The sequence below is a fragment of the Mytilus trossulus genome, chromosome 9 (genome assembly GCF_036588685.1).
Source record: "Mytilus trossulus isolate FHL-02 chromosome 9, PNRI_Mtr1.1.1.hap1, whole genome shotgun sequence".
Classification (NCBI taxonomy): Eukaryota; Metazoa; Mollusca; class Bivalvia; order Mytilida; family Mytilidae; genus Mytilus; species Mytilus trossulus.
The window spans coordinates 16,795,359-16,809,511 of NC_086381.1; the positions used below are offsets into that span (position 1 = coordinate 16,795,359).

The following is a 14,153-nucleotide window of genomic DNA, read 5'->3' on the forward strand; positions in this document are numbered from 1 at the left end:
TATGTCTCAAATTTCTGAATTTCTATATTAATCATTTAATAGTTACATGATGATATTGTTTTGATACAAATCAACAATTATATTTTTTGTTTAGGGTTCGGAAGGGGGAGAGGTGCATTTTGTAATTTTAATCCAACCCTTTGACAATCCTACCACAAGTCATAAGCAATTATAATCCAACTTTTTGGCAAATATACTGTTACCAGGGAAATTTTCAAATGTGCAAATTTTAAGATAATTTTGGAAAAAATTGTGACAATATCCCCCCTGTAAATTTGATCTTTTAGGAAGATACAAACCAGGGAGAGAGAGAGAAACATGGAATTAAAACTTCTAAAAAGATGAAGACAACTATGCAAACAATCTAACAACAATAAATCCATAGTTGAAACCAGAAAAAAATATTTTGATCACGTCACAATTCAATTGTAATCATAGCACAACTTATAGCAAATAAAACAACACTCAGTTGCATTCATACAAACCTAAGTGGAAACAACAACAAAATCCTTAAAAATCACATCATAACTCCATTGAAATCACATCCCAACTTATTAACAATCACACCACACTTATTTGCATTCAAACTGCACTCAAATCAAATCAAATCAAAATGAAGCTCAATGGATATTACTTCAATTTTTTGCAATCATACCACAACTGATAGACATCCAAATAACGACTACATTTTGAAGAACATTATTTACTAAAAAATAAGAATGTGTTTGGCAAATTAATAGAAAATCTTAATCAACAGAATATTAATCTATCAAATAGAGTAGCCAGAAATCTCATTAAAAAAATATACCTGTATTACTGAATTCATTGACTGCTTTTACTTTCCTCATGTTGTAATGTGGATTAAAACTGAAAATAAACAAAAAAAGAAATCAATCAAGTTGGTTTTTCATTCTGAGCAACAGCTGAATATATACATGTATATTGTTCTATACCTGCAAAATTAAAGCCAAGTTATGAGTACCCCTTGAACATCCAGTGCCTTACATGAGTTGTTGCCCCTGAACATCCATTAACTTACACAAATTTTTACCCCTAAACATCCAGTAACTAACATGAGATGTTGCCCATGAACATACAGTACCTTACATGAGTTGTTACTCCTGGACCATCCAGTACCTTACATGAGTTGTTACCCCTGGACCATCAAGTTCCTTACATGAGTTGTTTTCCCTGGACAATCCAGTACCTTACATGAGTTGTTACCCCTGGACCATCAAGTACCTTACATGAGTTGTTTTCCCTGGACAATCCAGTACCTTACATGAGTTGTTACCCATGAACATCCAGTACCTTACATGAGCTGTTACCCCTGGACCATCAAGTACCTTACTAGAGTTGTTACCCCTGGACCATCAAGTACCTTACATGAGTTGTTTTCCCTGGACAATCCAGTACCTTACATGAGTTGTTACCCCTGGACCATCAAATACCTTACATGAGTTGTTTTCCCTGGACAATCCAGTACCTTACATGAGTTGTTACCCCTAGACCATCCAGTACCTAACATGAGCCGTTACCTCTGAACATCCAGTACCTTACATGAGTTGTTACCCCTGGACCATCCAGTACCTTACATGAGTTGCTACCCTTGAACCATCCAGTACCTTACATGAGACATGTTTCGGACTTTAACTTTTTATGGAAGTGGTTTTTCTCATCATTGAAGGCTTTATGGTTGCCTTTAAATGCTTACATCAACTTCATTTGAATCTTTAGCAGATAGTTGTCTCATAGTACTTGTATTGGTAATCATACCCCCTCTTCTTATTTTTATATATGTGAGTTGTGTAATACATAAAAATATCATCTCAATATACCTGTTACAAAACCTGTACTTACTTTGGTTGTGTTGTAGGACCTTTAAAATGTTCTTCAATGAGAACTTTATGAATGGTTCCAAGTTCATGGTGGAAATGTAGTGTCTAAAACAAGAGTAGCAGAAACATATATATATTAGTTGGAAAATATTAAACATCTGATATGAAATTCTCAATCAGTTTGCATATCATATTGAAAAACAAAATGAAAAATATAATTGCTACATTATTAAATATAAATGAGAACAATGCTGACATTAATTGTCTTACTGCAAATCATTAGTACATTCGGTTCATTGCACATGTTTGTCTGACAGAACTAACCTAACCTAATTAAGCATTACTTAGCAAAGCACATACATTGCATATCATGTAAATTCAGAAACTATAATATGCATTTATTATTGCAATTTAAAAGAAAAAGAGAAAAAAATTGAGACCTTTTATTGTGATTTGAGAAAAATCTACAATTATTGTGGAATATAATATTCTATTCTGTCAGACAGACACGTCTTAAATGTCCTTCTAATGACTTAAATAAGTAGGTCAATAGAAGGACACCTGTCAATTTTTTGAAATCTTCAAGGGGGTTTCAAGATCAAGCTGACAAAATGCTCTTTTAATATTGTCATAAATGTCTTTAATCTACTTCTCTATTGTTTGAATGAGTATGTATGTGTTTAATTTACCTTTTAACACATGTGTATGTTGTTCTCAGGTGTAAAGTTCATATAATTAAAAGAATTCAAAATTCAGGTCAACACCTTTCATCAGGGAAATCCCCATAGAGCATGAAGGTTGACAGGTTTACATATCTAAGTAATTAAGAGACATAATATTATGTAGAAATAAAAGAAAATAATTCGGAACACAGTAAAATTGTGACATACCCTTCTAGTCAGTGATCAGACTTTCACACAGCAAATTTACTTTAAAGGGGCACTAGCTGTCAAATTCATGGTCACCGATTTGACTCAAATTCTCATATTTGATTTATAACAATGTAAAACATTTATCCAAACTACCAAAAGTCTAAAATAAACAGTATACAGAGCATGGTATAGACAATATGTAGGTTCGTTTCGTGTGTATGATAGTCCAGATGCCATCTAATTAACTATTAACTTGACCTCAGATGACCATATAAGCGATGTAAACATAAATAACGATGTGAATATATTAAACCAACACGTGCAACTGGGTTTTTATAGGTCTGTTTGATTTTATCTTGTAGATATAAAATGTATGTACCTCATTGTTTTTTAATCATATAAGAATGATTTTATATAGATTGAATCAGTAATCAAATGATTTACCGTAGTTTTACTTTCATTGTTGACATTCTTTTTCTTTAAATAACCTGTACACGTATAATGCATGCGTTGTCAATCTATAGCGAGAGGTTTAATTGAAGTTCACATGAATACAGATTTAATGAGGTCGGCCAATTCACTTGCAAATGAAACAGTAATTATCAATGTTTCCTCGCTTAATTTGACAAAATTAACCCATTTTGGCTGCTAAAAGCGAATAATTATTTCACTATTTCACTTTCATTATTGATTGAACAAAAAAATTACTTAAGATTTTTATATATCTCGTAGCTAGTGCCCCTTTAATATATCTTCATGCAGGTTTCTTTAAAATCTACATGTACATTGTTGTTCAACTAGTTAGGGAAGAAAGAAAACAAGATGGCACATGCTGAAATGCATTGCCTTCTAAATTGACTTCAACTGACATAACTGCTTGAATCAATTAAGGATGTCCGCTTATCATGTTTTGGAATTTTTGTCAGATTTTCAGAAACCTCTGGTTTTATCCATTTGAATGCCTTAAAATATTTTGCCCATTGACCCCCATTTTTCTTTTTATGATTTTTTTGCATGCATAATTATAAACCATTTGTAAAAGTCTTATAACAATTAATTAATTTTTTTAATAGTTTTTGAGAACTTTAACTTGTCAATGATAAAGCTATGAAAAATCAAGAGAGAACATTTTACCGCCAAAATTTCAATGGCTTATATCTCCAAAAAAAAGCACATTGACCTCTTTATATTTTTTGCTTTTTTTATTCCTTAATTAATCCCCTATCAATATATACTAGTTTTATGAAAAGCTATTTATTTTGAAACTGAGTATTTAATAAAGAGTTTAATTCATACATGTACCTTTTGAAATGTACTCTTGGAATTAACAAATGGATGTCCCAATCGTACTTTCCTGAATTCAATTCCAGTGGCAGAGTCCACCGCAGTATAGGTTGCATTATGAGGTCCTACAAAATATTAAGGAACACATACATGTACGGTCTCTATTTTCAGTTCACATATATATTATATACCCCGCTAATAAGAATGTTAATAAAACTGATCACCATATGATAGACCAAGATACATCATATATAGTTGATCTGTAATAACTTGGAATAAACTTTTTAGCTCACTACATGTGCATGCACTCAAGATACTCATGCCAATTTATATTATATGTAACACTTGCTCTAAGAACTTTGACAAATATAATCAAATAAAGGGAGCTGAAAATTTATATGTCTGTTTTAATTACTCTAACAGTTCACAGGAAAAACCTGTTCTGTTTTTCTAAACTCATTATCACATTCTATGCATTCATTATTATACGTTGAATACCTATTTTAGTGGGTTTTGTGAGTACAAGCGAAACTAGAATTTTAATGTTCAATTTAATACAAATCTCTATACCATTGTATTCCGACTATATCCATGAAAATGCATGATTTTCACAATCCACAAAAATAAATGAATCCACAGGATTATGTAATTTTACCTTCATTTCCTATTTCTTTTGTATGATAAACCCACTGATTTCCTCTCTTGTTTCCCAAAATCTAAAAATGAGCAACATATAAAAGTCATATTTTAATGTTAGAAATGTACAGCTCTGGATGATTCTTGAGTAAATAGTGGTCAATATCCATTAAGTAGGAACTTTTAAATTTGAGTTTCTATACAACCTCGGGCATAATTCAATGAATGTATTCAAATCCCTGTAACAACATATATGTATTTTTATGTAGTTTGGAACACCACAGATTGTTCATTATTAATTAATTTGTGTATTGTTTGAAAACTGAAATGTAATTGTGGTTTTATTAAAAATGAAAAACTAAGCATTAAACTATAGTTCTTTTCCCAACTATGTGTTTTTTTTCATAATAACCAACTGGATTCACTGGTTTCTGGACTGCATTCAGAATGTTCAGAGTATGTCAGATGCTGTTCTGCATCCATTCTGAGTTGGTCTAGATTCCAACACATTTCCACTGTCAGTTCAAGGGAATTTAAGGGAGAGCTCTTTTCTGAGTGCTGTAGATTAATCGTATGTTATTTCATAAATAATTGAATTTGGTACCAGCAATGCAAATATGAGAAGATAATAATTGACTTATAAGGTAGTGGCTTTTTTGCTGGCTCTCAGATTACAATACCTTAATAAATTAAAATTCAAAATAACATATTTTTATAGAAATGTGTATTTTTACGGCATGGTGCCGACATTATAGCCACTACCATAGCATTTCTGCCAACTTTTCATGAAGCAAATGCGTCATATTTGGAAAGAGAAAAAACAATAGATCAAAGAAAAATGCCCCCAAAAAAGCATGAACATGCACAAGTCTCATACTAAATGCAAAGAATTGACAGCCCTGCCATAGTAGTACAAATAATTATGACGTCTGGCAAGGCTATTTTAATTTTTGTTTTCGTCCTAGGGACAAGAGGAAGGCGTCCAAGAAATTTTTTAAATAGCCTTGCCAGATCTATGTCATAATTATTTGAACCACTGCCATAATAAAGGGCAAGATCTAACCAGAGTCTATGAATAACACTATGTGTTATAGTCTTATAGCATTTTCAGATCTAACGGATAAACTGGAAACAGTATTTTTTCTATGTTTTCACTAGTCCAAATAATTATGACGTCTGGCAAGGCTATTTTAATTTTTTTCTGGGACGCCTTCCTTCGTAGGAAGGCGTCCCAGAAAAAAAATAAAATAGCCGTCCTAGACGTCATAATTATTTGGACTATGTTTTCACCAAAAAAAAAATTGCCTTATAACTTTAAATAGAGAAAAATAGAATGGGATTGCTAGTGGAATATTATATAAATTACTGTAAAAAGTTTATTCCCTTTGAATTATAAATAGGTTTGTCCAAGGATTTGTATCTTACAATACAAATCTTCGTTTTGTCCTTCTCGTTTCCCACACTTTATTTTAAGGAGACAATTTGGTAAAGGAAAGGAAACGATAAACCCTAGCGTAGAGTGAATTCCGTAAATGATGATAACATGTCTGTTCATAACCTAACAGAGACATACATAAGCATAATCAGATCATCCCATAAACAGTACATGTATCTGATAATATTACACGGTATACACTTAAATTATGACATATTACACTGGCTAAATTAGTTACAACCAGAGACATATAATACATTATACATTATATGTCTCTGTTACAACAGACACTGGGAATAATCAATAAGATCTTTGAATAATGTTTTCTTCTTCTTTAAGATTTCCAGTTTTCCATCTGTTTTTATTGGTATTAATATTGATTTTGTTATCGGTAAAATAAATCAAACTTATTATAATTATATTATACATATGTACATTAAGTGCCAGTCTTTGTAAGAATCAGGCAATTTAGGGAAAAATCAAAACATGATCAGAAAAAACCCACCGAGCTAATCATGCTATTAAATATTAACCATCGTCCTGAGTTAAAAATAATTGGTCTTTCGTTTGTGTGTGTTTGGTAATATCAAATAACTTGGTTAGAAAATTGGTTAGAATGGTAGCAAATTATAGCAAATTACAGAGTTATCTCCCCTTATTTGTTAATTTCTAGTGCATTTCAACCAAATTGTATCTTCTATTACCAGAACAGATAATGGAAGTAAATGTTATTTTTGTGCATAACTACAGTTTATGAACTGAAATCAATGTCAAATTGGGTGGGTTTTTTTGGTCATGTTTTCACCACTGCCTGATTCTTAGGCAGACTGGCACTTTAAAAATGTATATTGGCACATTGGCACAATGTCATGATTTTTTCTGACCGTTTGTGACGTCTATATACACTAAATCCATTGTATGTGTAGTACTGATTGATAAGTTAGAGTGAAATGCTTGATTTGTTTTTCGTTGTTACTGACTTTGGATTAGCTGTCAGTAACTTCGAGAACTCTCAGATCTGTACTTAGTGTCTTTTTGTTGTTGTGAGTGTACAAGTACCCGGAAGCGTCCACTCTGTGCTTTTGTTCAAGCGGATGTATTTTTTATTAATTTTCACCTGAGTTATGACTTATTAAAAGCATTTTTTCAACTGATTTTTATAGGTCGTTCTTGTGTTGCACTGTTACACCACTGTCACATGTTAGTGGGAGGGTTGGGATTCCACTTCATGTTTAACCCCGCCATATTCTATATGTATGTACCTCAGTGTCCCATTTCAGTAGCATTTTATTCAGTGGTTGTCGTTTGTTGCTGTTTTTCGTTCTTTTTTTTTTGTACATAGATGAGGTGGTTAGTTTTTTCTTTTGACTTGATTTACATTTTTCATTTCGGGGTTCTATAGCTGACAGTGCGGTATATTGGCTTTGCTCATTGTCGAAGGCGTTCGATGATCTATAGTTGTTTATTTCTTAGTCATTTGTGTCTTTTGTGGAGAGTTTTCTCATTGGTGATCATACCACATCTTTTTAAATGAACGTTACAATATATGGAATAATTGAGCCCTAAATGTTTCAATAGTGTATCTATAATTTTCCGTTTACTTTTATATCGTGGTAGTCTCAAACTGTCTGACAGTCCCTGTTTATTGTACTATGAAAAAGAAAATTAAAGTTTTACCTGCTGTTTCCCGTGCAGTTTCGACGCAAGCAGAGCAGCAAACCCTTTCTTGGTGGCCAGTACCTCACCATCTTCCTTAGGATGATAAACGTTCAAAATCTCCCCATACGGTGTTATTTCAAAAGAAAACCTATGGAATAACAAAAAACTCAAATATGACCCAAAATGGATAATTACGAATAGAAAGTTAGATCTTGGAAAACATTTTGTAGTCATTTAACAAAGAACAATTTCACATCACGACTATTTTTTTCACGACAGCGAATGTGCTAATTAATGTCCTCAAATTCACCAGTCTTTGCTTTGTACTACCATATAGTGTCAGAGTTGGAGAAACACAATTAGCTGGTGCGCAACTTGCGTTTATAGTTTAGGAAAAGGGACATCATAAGAATTTGATCGTTATAGACAACCACTAAATATTTGACACATCAATAATAAATCAATGTACTGAAGTCCTGAACGGGATGACCGCAAGTTCTTGTGGATGGTCACAAGCACTTGTTTCAGACAGAAAAATCACATCTGTATACCTGAAAGTGAGTTTAATGTTTTTTTATCGACAACATATTTGTTGAATATTGGAAGTAGACTTTTTCAACAAATTATCTGCATTGCTATGTGGGAACGAACTGTGCCTCTCTTTGTAGACCTCTTCTTATTTTCATATAAATCGGAGTTCCCTCAGACACTTGTCAAAAACCAATGCATCAAAGAAACAAGATTATTTGATTTCAGATATATTGATGATGATCTTTCCATTAACAATCCGAACTTTTCTGATTGAGTTCCATTAATATATCCCCCAGAACTAAAAATTAAAGAAACAATAGACACGGCTTCCTTAGCTTCATTTTTATACAATCTCGAATTTGACATACATAGTCATCTCAGTAACATAATCTATGACCAACGAGACGATTTTAATTTTGAAATTATAAATCCCCCCCCCCCCCACCTTAGTAGCAATACACCAACTTCACCTGCATATGTGATATACATTTCCCAACTTATTCGATATTCAAGAGCTTTCAGCTCCTACTCTGACTTTGTAAAACGTCACCAGTATCTGAGCAGAAAGTTAATTAACCAGGCCTCGCGGTCATAAAACTTTCGAGCATGATTTTTGTACTCAGACTCGAAAATCAACCAATCAAATTGCTGGATTTCATGTTTCGAGCATGATTTTTGTACTCCGAGCACTGAGCAAAGTTTTATGCCTTCTAGGCCATGTGTATGTCAAAGAACGTCTCGTCCTTTTTCTAAAAAACGTTCATTGGAAGGTACCAAGACCTTGTAGACAAATATTCCGTATCAACTTCACAAATAATACATGATGGTCTTGGTGTATAGATTCTGCGTTCTGACATTGTTTATCATCTTAAGTACATGTTATAGTGGTTCTTTTATTTGTCTTTGTTCAATTCTTAATATTACCTTTACTGTTTGTTCTGTTTTCAGTAATATCCATTTGATGTGGCTCGGTACTTATACATCCCATCAATGTGTTTGTAGTTTCTTTCATTTTAGCTGGTGTATTTTGTATATGCGACTTTTTGTGTTTCTTTTGTTCTTATAACGTGACACTGTACTTTTAAAGATCCTGTCATGTTATTGTTCTATTATATGTCATTATGTTAATTTACTGTTCTATTATAAATTTGATAATACTTTGAACGACAAACGCCTAAGTGGTTCACTAGCGTAGTGGTATTAACCATAAATGGACTCTTAAAAATTCTAAAGAACTTCTGAATAATTTTAAATCTTGGTCTGTTTCTAAAATTAATTCTAACAAAACTTCTGATTTTTAACCCTGCATACCACCATTATCCATGCGATATTATAATTGTTTTGAATATACATTGAACGACAAAATTTCTTCCTATGTGACGTGTACCGTACATTTTCTGACACCAAACACGCGAAATAATGAATGTGTTTTTTTTAATTTGAAAGATCATGCTTTTTGTACTTTTTTGTAAATGTTTGTTTGTTTTGAGATGGTAACACAGTGATTACTGCTGTAACCATAGTTTAACCATTAGTTTAGTTTAAACATATTTATTCATAGTGGATTGGGAAACAAGTTTGCAACTTATAATAATCCCTTTCCACTTTGCGGATGGGAGTGCTGCCTTATAGCGGCATTTGGCTGCTCTTTTTCGAAATCTACACGGGTGTCTTTAACGTGTAATAGTTATGGCGCTCTCTCTCTTAACACGGGTCAGCCAGTTAGTGGCCCCTTCCGACTGACTATCATCGTTTCCTCAAGACTATACTCACTAATGGTACCAAGGGAGAGACGGAACGAGAATCGAACCAGGAACCTTTGTGATAGCAGTATGGTGCACTTACCACTACACCAAGGCTCTCTCTTTTACCGATGATGTATGTTACATTGATGTAAATATAACGGAATTTGGTTCGACTATCATACAAGCTACCGTTTTGTTATGTTTCGTAGCATTTTATTCCTGTAAGACCCAAACATGCAGTTAATAAAAAAAGAATCTAGACTTTATGTTCTTTTTGTGTATCTGAATTTTGCTTTGGTAAATTATAAAATACTTATTGAAATATCAGGTAACAAACCCGCATTAATTGCTTGGACAAATGAAATATCAACTTGGACAAAATGGCTACCGCTTGCAAAACGACTGTGTAGAGATGGTTTTATAGAATCTACTATTTTTAAACTCACGAACAATGAGGCAAATGTTTGTTCTTTCGGGAGATGTTATAATTATCTCACATTTGTTAGACATTTTTAGCTATGTCTACTTATAAAACTACCTTTTAGCCGTTTAGTCAAAGTAAAACGTCATTGGACATTTTTCTTATCCCAGCTTAATATGGAGCCACCGAGTCAAACAAAATTCGACAAAAGAACGGCTTCAATTTAACCAAGAACTGACACACTTCGTTGCTTCTGCCAAGTTTTGGGAAGATCAGAGAATAAAAAATAGGATCACTATACATAAGAGATAAAACAGTTGTTCAAAAATGTAACGTTGGACATCCGTTTTTTTCATATAGCTTTGTTGTTTTACTCCTCAAATATACTAGATATTACCAAGCATATGACCAAGAGCTATAAGAACATAAAGGAAAACATATACTGAATTAGTTTTTATAGTGGTTAGCGTTAATTAACATTTTATTTTGTTTTGCGGAGGAAATTTCAAAGATTCTGTTTTAAATCATAGGGGTTGTAGGAACATCGTGCGTGACGTTGTGATTAACAATATTTGGTTATATTTATAATTTGGAATCATCATTGAAGGTGGCGGACGATTGCACAGTTAATTAATTATATTGATGTGCCATTTGTATGCAAGAGTGAAATTCCGTTGTATTATGTGCCAATTCGAAAAAGTTATGCGAGTATTCTCTCCCCTTAATATGTTCATTATTTCATAATTAAGTTTACCGGTTTCTGATATAATTTTGAATAATTACATAATGTATCAATTTAATATATTTCAGTTTTTGTTATTGGTGTATCAAAAACATTGATGTACGAATATAATTTCATAAATTTGAAACGTTCAAAATTATTACATACCAATATAAAGAACCGTTCATCATTTTTGAAATCAAATGACATTACTTTTACCGACCGTGCAAGGGCTGTATAGCCAGTCAAGGTCGTCAAAAACTTCCATTTGTTGTTACTTTACTAATCTTCTGTTTATGATAGAGTAATTGGGAAATTAATAAAGATAAAAAAAGATTGGGAAATGAACCAGCATTATATATTAAGGGACCGGCGAACAATTTTTGATTGTAGCTTCTTCAACGTCAAAACAATATTGCTCTAGAAACGAATGCTACTTTATACAAATATAAGGACTTTGTTAGATAAATCTACAAATTTTATTAGATCTTATGATTTTTTATTGCATTAGATTAATATGCTATATAATATAATCACGATAATTATATATAAACGAAATGTATTCATCGCTGGGGAAAACATTTAATCCAATGACATTTTGCTAAAATGTTTTGTAAACACAACACATATGAAATATGAAATCATCGACTTATTACATTCATTTCTCTCCCCCAGAACCAACCACCTCCCGCCACATCTCACCAAACACATTACACACACACATACCGTCATCACCATCACTTCGACGATTTTCCGCCGTTTATATTTGCATTTTTTTACTATTAATGTACTTACCATTTCGAAAGATCCATGTCATGACCAGAAGTACCTGAAAAGATTGAAATATACCAGCTTAAGGTCTGTGCCAATTTAATTGAAATATATTCTCACATGTAACTATCTTATTAAATTGAAGGAAACTATTGATCATATATTACTTAATACTCGTGCTAATTATAACTGCTAAAGGTTTTCCAGATAAAGAAAAAAAACTTAAAATAATGTCTTTATATCCCTAAAGAGGAATTTTACAACAATGACAGTTCCATTCGAGCGACGCAAAGATTACAGACAGGCAGATCCAGATTGGGGGAGGGGGGAGAGGTGAGTGGGTCGTGTATAAAATTTGGATGATTATAAAGAGAATCACTTATAAATGCATGACTGTAGCGCCCTGTAATAGGTCTAACTTCCGATCACCTCATGCCAATGTCTTAATTTCCAGAACTTTTCAGAGATTTTCAACTACGGTCCGTCGATTTCCCCTAGATGTTAGCCCTCCGTCCTTTGACACTGATGTCGATGCTTTTCAATTTCTACCAATGGACAACAAGATATACAAATTAAGAAGGATGTACAAAAAAAATAGCTTCACCTTTATATATATTACCTGATCCATGTGTTGTAAATGTAAAGGTATAGACTTTCAGTAATATTTCCTGGTAAGCATCTGTTTCTTCTATGTTAGTGTAACTTATCTATAATGAATAAAGAATGTGTTGTTCAAAAAATGTGTTTATTACATTTTCAACTCGTTTCAAGGATTTATATAGCAATAAAAACTAAACTTAAAAAAACTTAAAACAAAAACAAGCACTTACAAATAAAACAACATAACAAACGAACAAACAAATAAAGCGAAACGAAAAAAAAAAACCAACGCATTTCTTATTTAGAATATATAACTTTTGTTAAGATTTTTAAAGCTATCAACACTTTTATTTTCTACTTTCAACGTTTTCCTATTTCTTTATCGTTATGATTAGAATTGATTATTTTGTTTAAAGAAATCTTTTACTTTGTTCTGCAGCGAATAGTTTTAAACCACACTGCTAAAATAGAAAACTGAAGATTACATTGAAACATTTTAATGAAAAAGGATTTCAAATAAATTTATTACTTGAACTTATCATTGTCCCCGACATGTTAATAAACTTTCTCCTTACTATTTAAAATTATCAAGTAACGTATCATACAACCGTCTCCTAGGATTACTTCCTTGTAGGGTAGGAACATTTGTTTGCAAAACTTAATGTTGAGTACGACATCAACTAACTTGATATGATAATGTTGGCACACATATAAGGGACGACATCAAAAGTTCAATGAAGGATAAAAAACTTAATTCACATAGTTTTTTTCACTGACCCCCCTGCCCCCTCTTAACTTAATCTGGGAAAAATTGATTGACCCATATGAATATATGTAAAAATAAATGTCGGATAACCAAAAATTGAAATCTTGCAGCAGTTCAACACCCATTCCCAAACTATTGGAATTAAGTTTTTTTTTTTTTTTTTTTTTTTTTTATCTTACATTGATCTTTTGATGTCGTCCCTAAGGGTACACATGTTTTAAGCGTAATTATTCGCGTCCATTCAAATTTTTTTTTTGCGAACATATTGAGTAGTTGATTTTTTTTTTGGAAATTGTGGAAGGAGGGTATGAATGGTTTATATATATATATATATATATAAACGAGTCTAAATTGAAAACTACGTTCAAACCTATGACTGCGTTGGATAAAAACCGCAATTTTTATACGTGTGCATGTCAAACAAATTTCGTTGTAGAAGGGTCTAAAAACAGCACAAACAACATTTTCCAAAAGACCAAAAGAGTGAAAAAGTATATTTAAACAAAACGCATTTGACTAACAGGTCGAACAACTGATGTTCTTTAACCCTGCTGACTGCCATTGGCGATTGCCAAATAAAATTGATCACAGGTTGTAACAAAATGGATCTTATTATAAATTTAATACGTCACAGAAAAAAAAATTTGTTAACTTGTGGACAGGATGTTGTGCCACAAACATTCGGTGTCAATATTTCTTTAGTACACCATATCCGGATTTCGACAATAAATGTCTCTTCAGTGATGTTAGGGATCGAAACGGTATTTGGAAGGCCATATAAAAAGCACCCTCATTATATATATATATTTATTTATTCGTAGGAGCGTGGTGTTTTGTTCATTTATCTATGTATCTTTTTGCTTTTTGTTTTTTG

The 14,153-nt window shown here is 32.4% G+C and overlaps 1 pseudogene; it reads right to left on the reverse strand.

Annotated features, from left to right (window-relative positions):
- The window catches only part of LOC134684333 (uncharacterized), a 285,814-nt pseudogene extending 272,577 nt beyond the window's left edge, over positions 1-13,237 (reverse strand).
- Between the last annotated feature and the right edge of the window lie 916 nt (positions 13,238-14,153).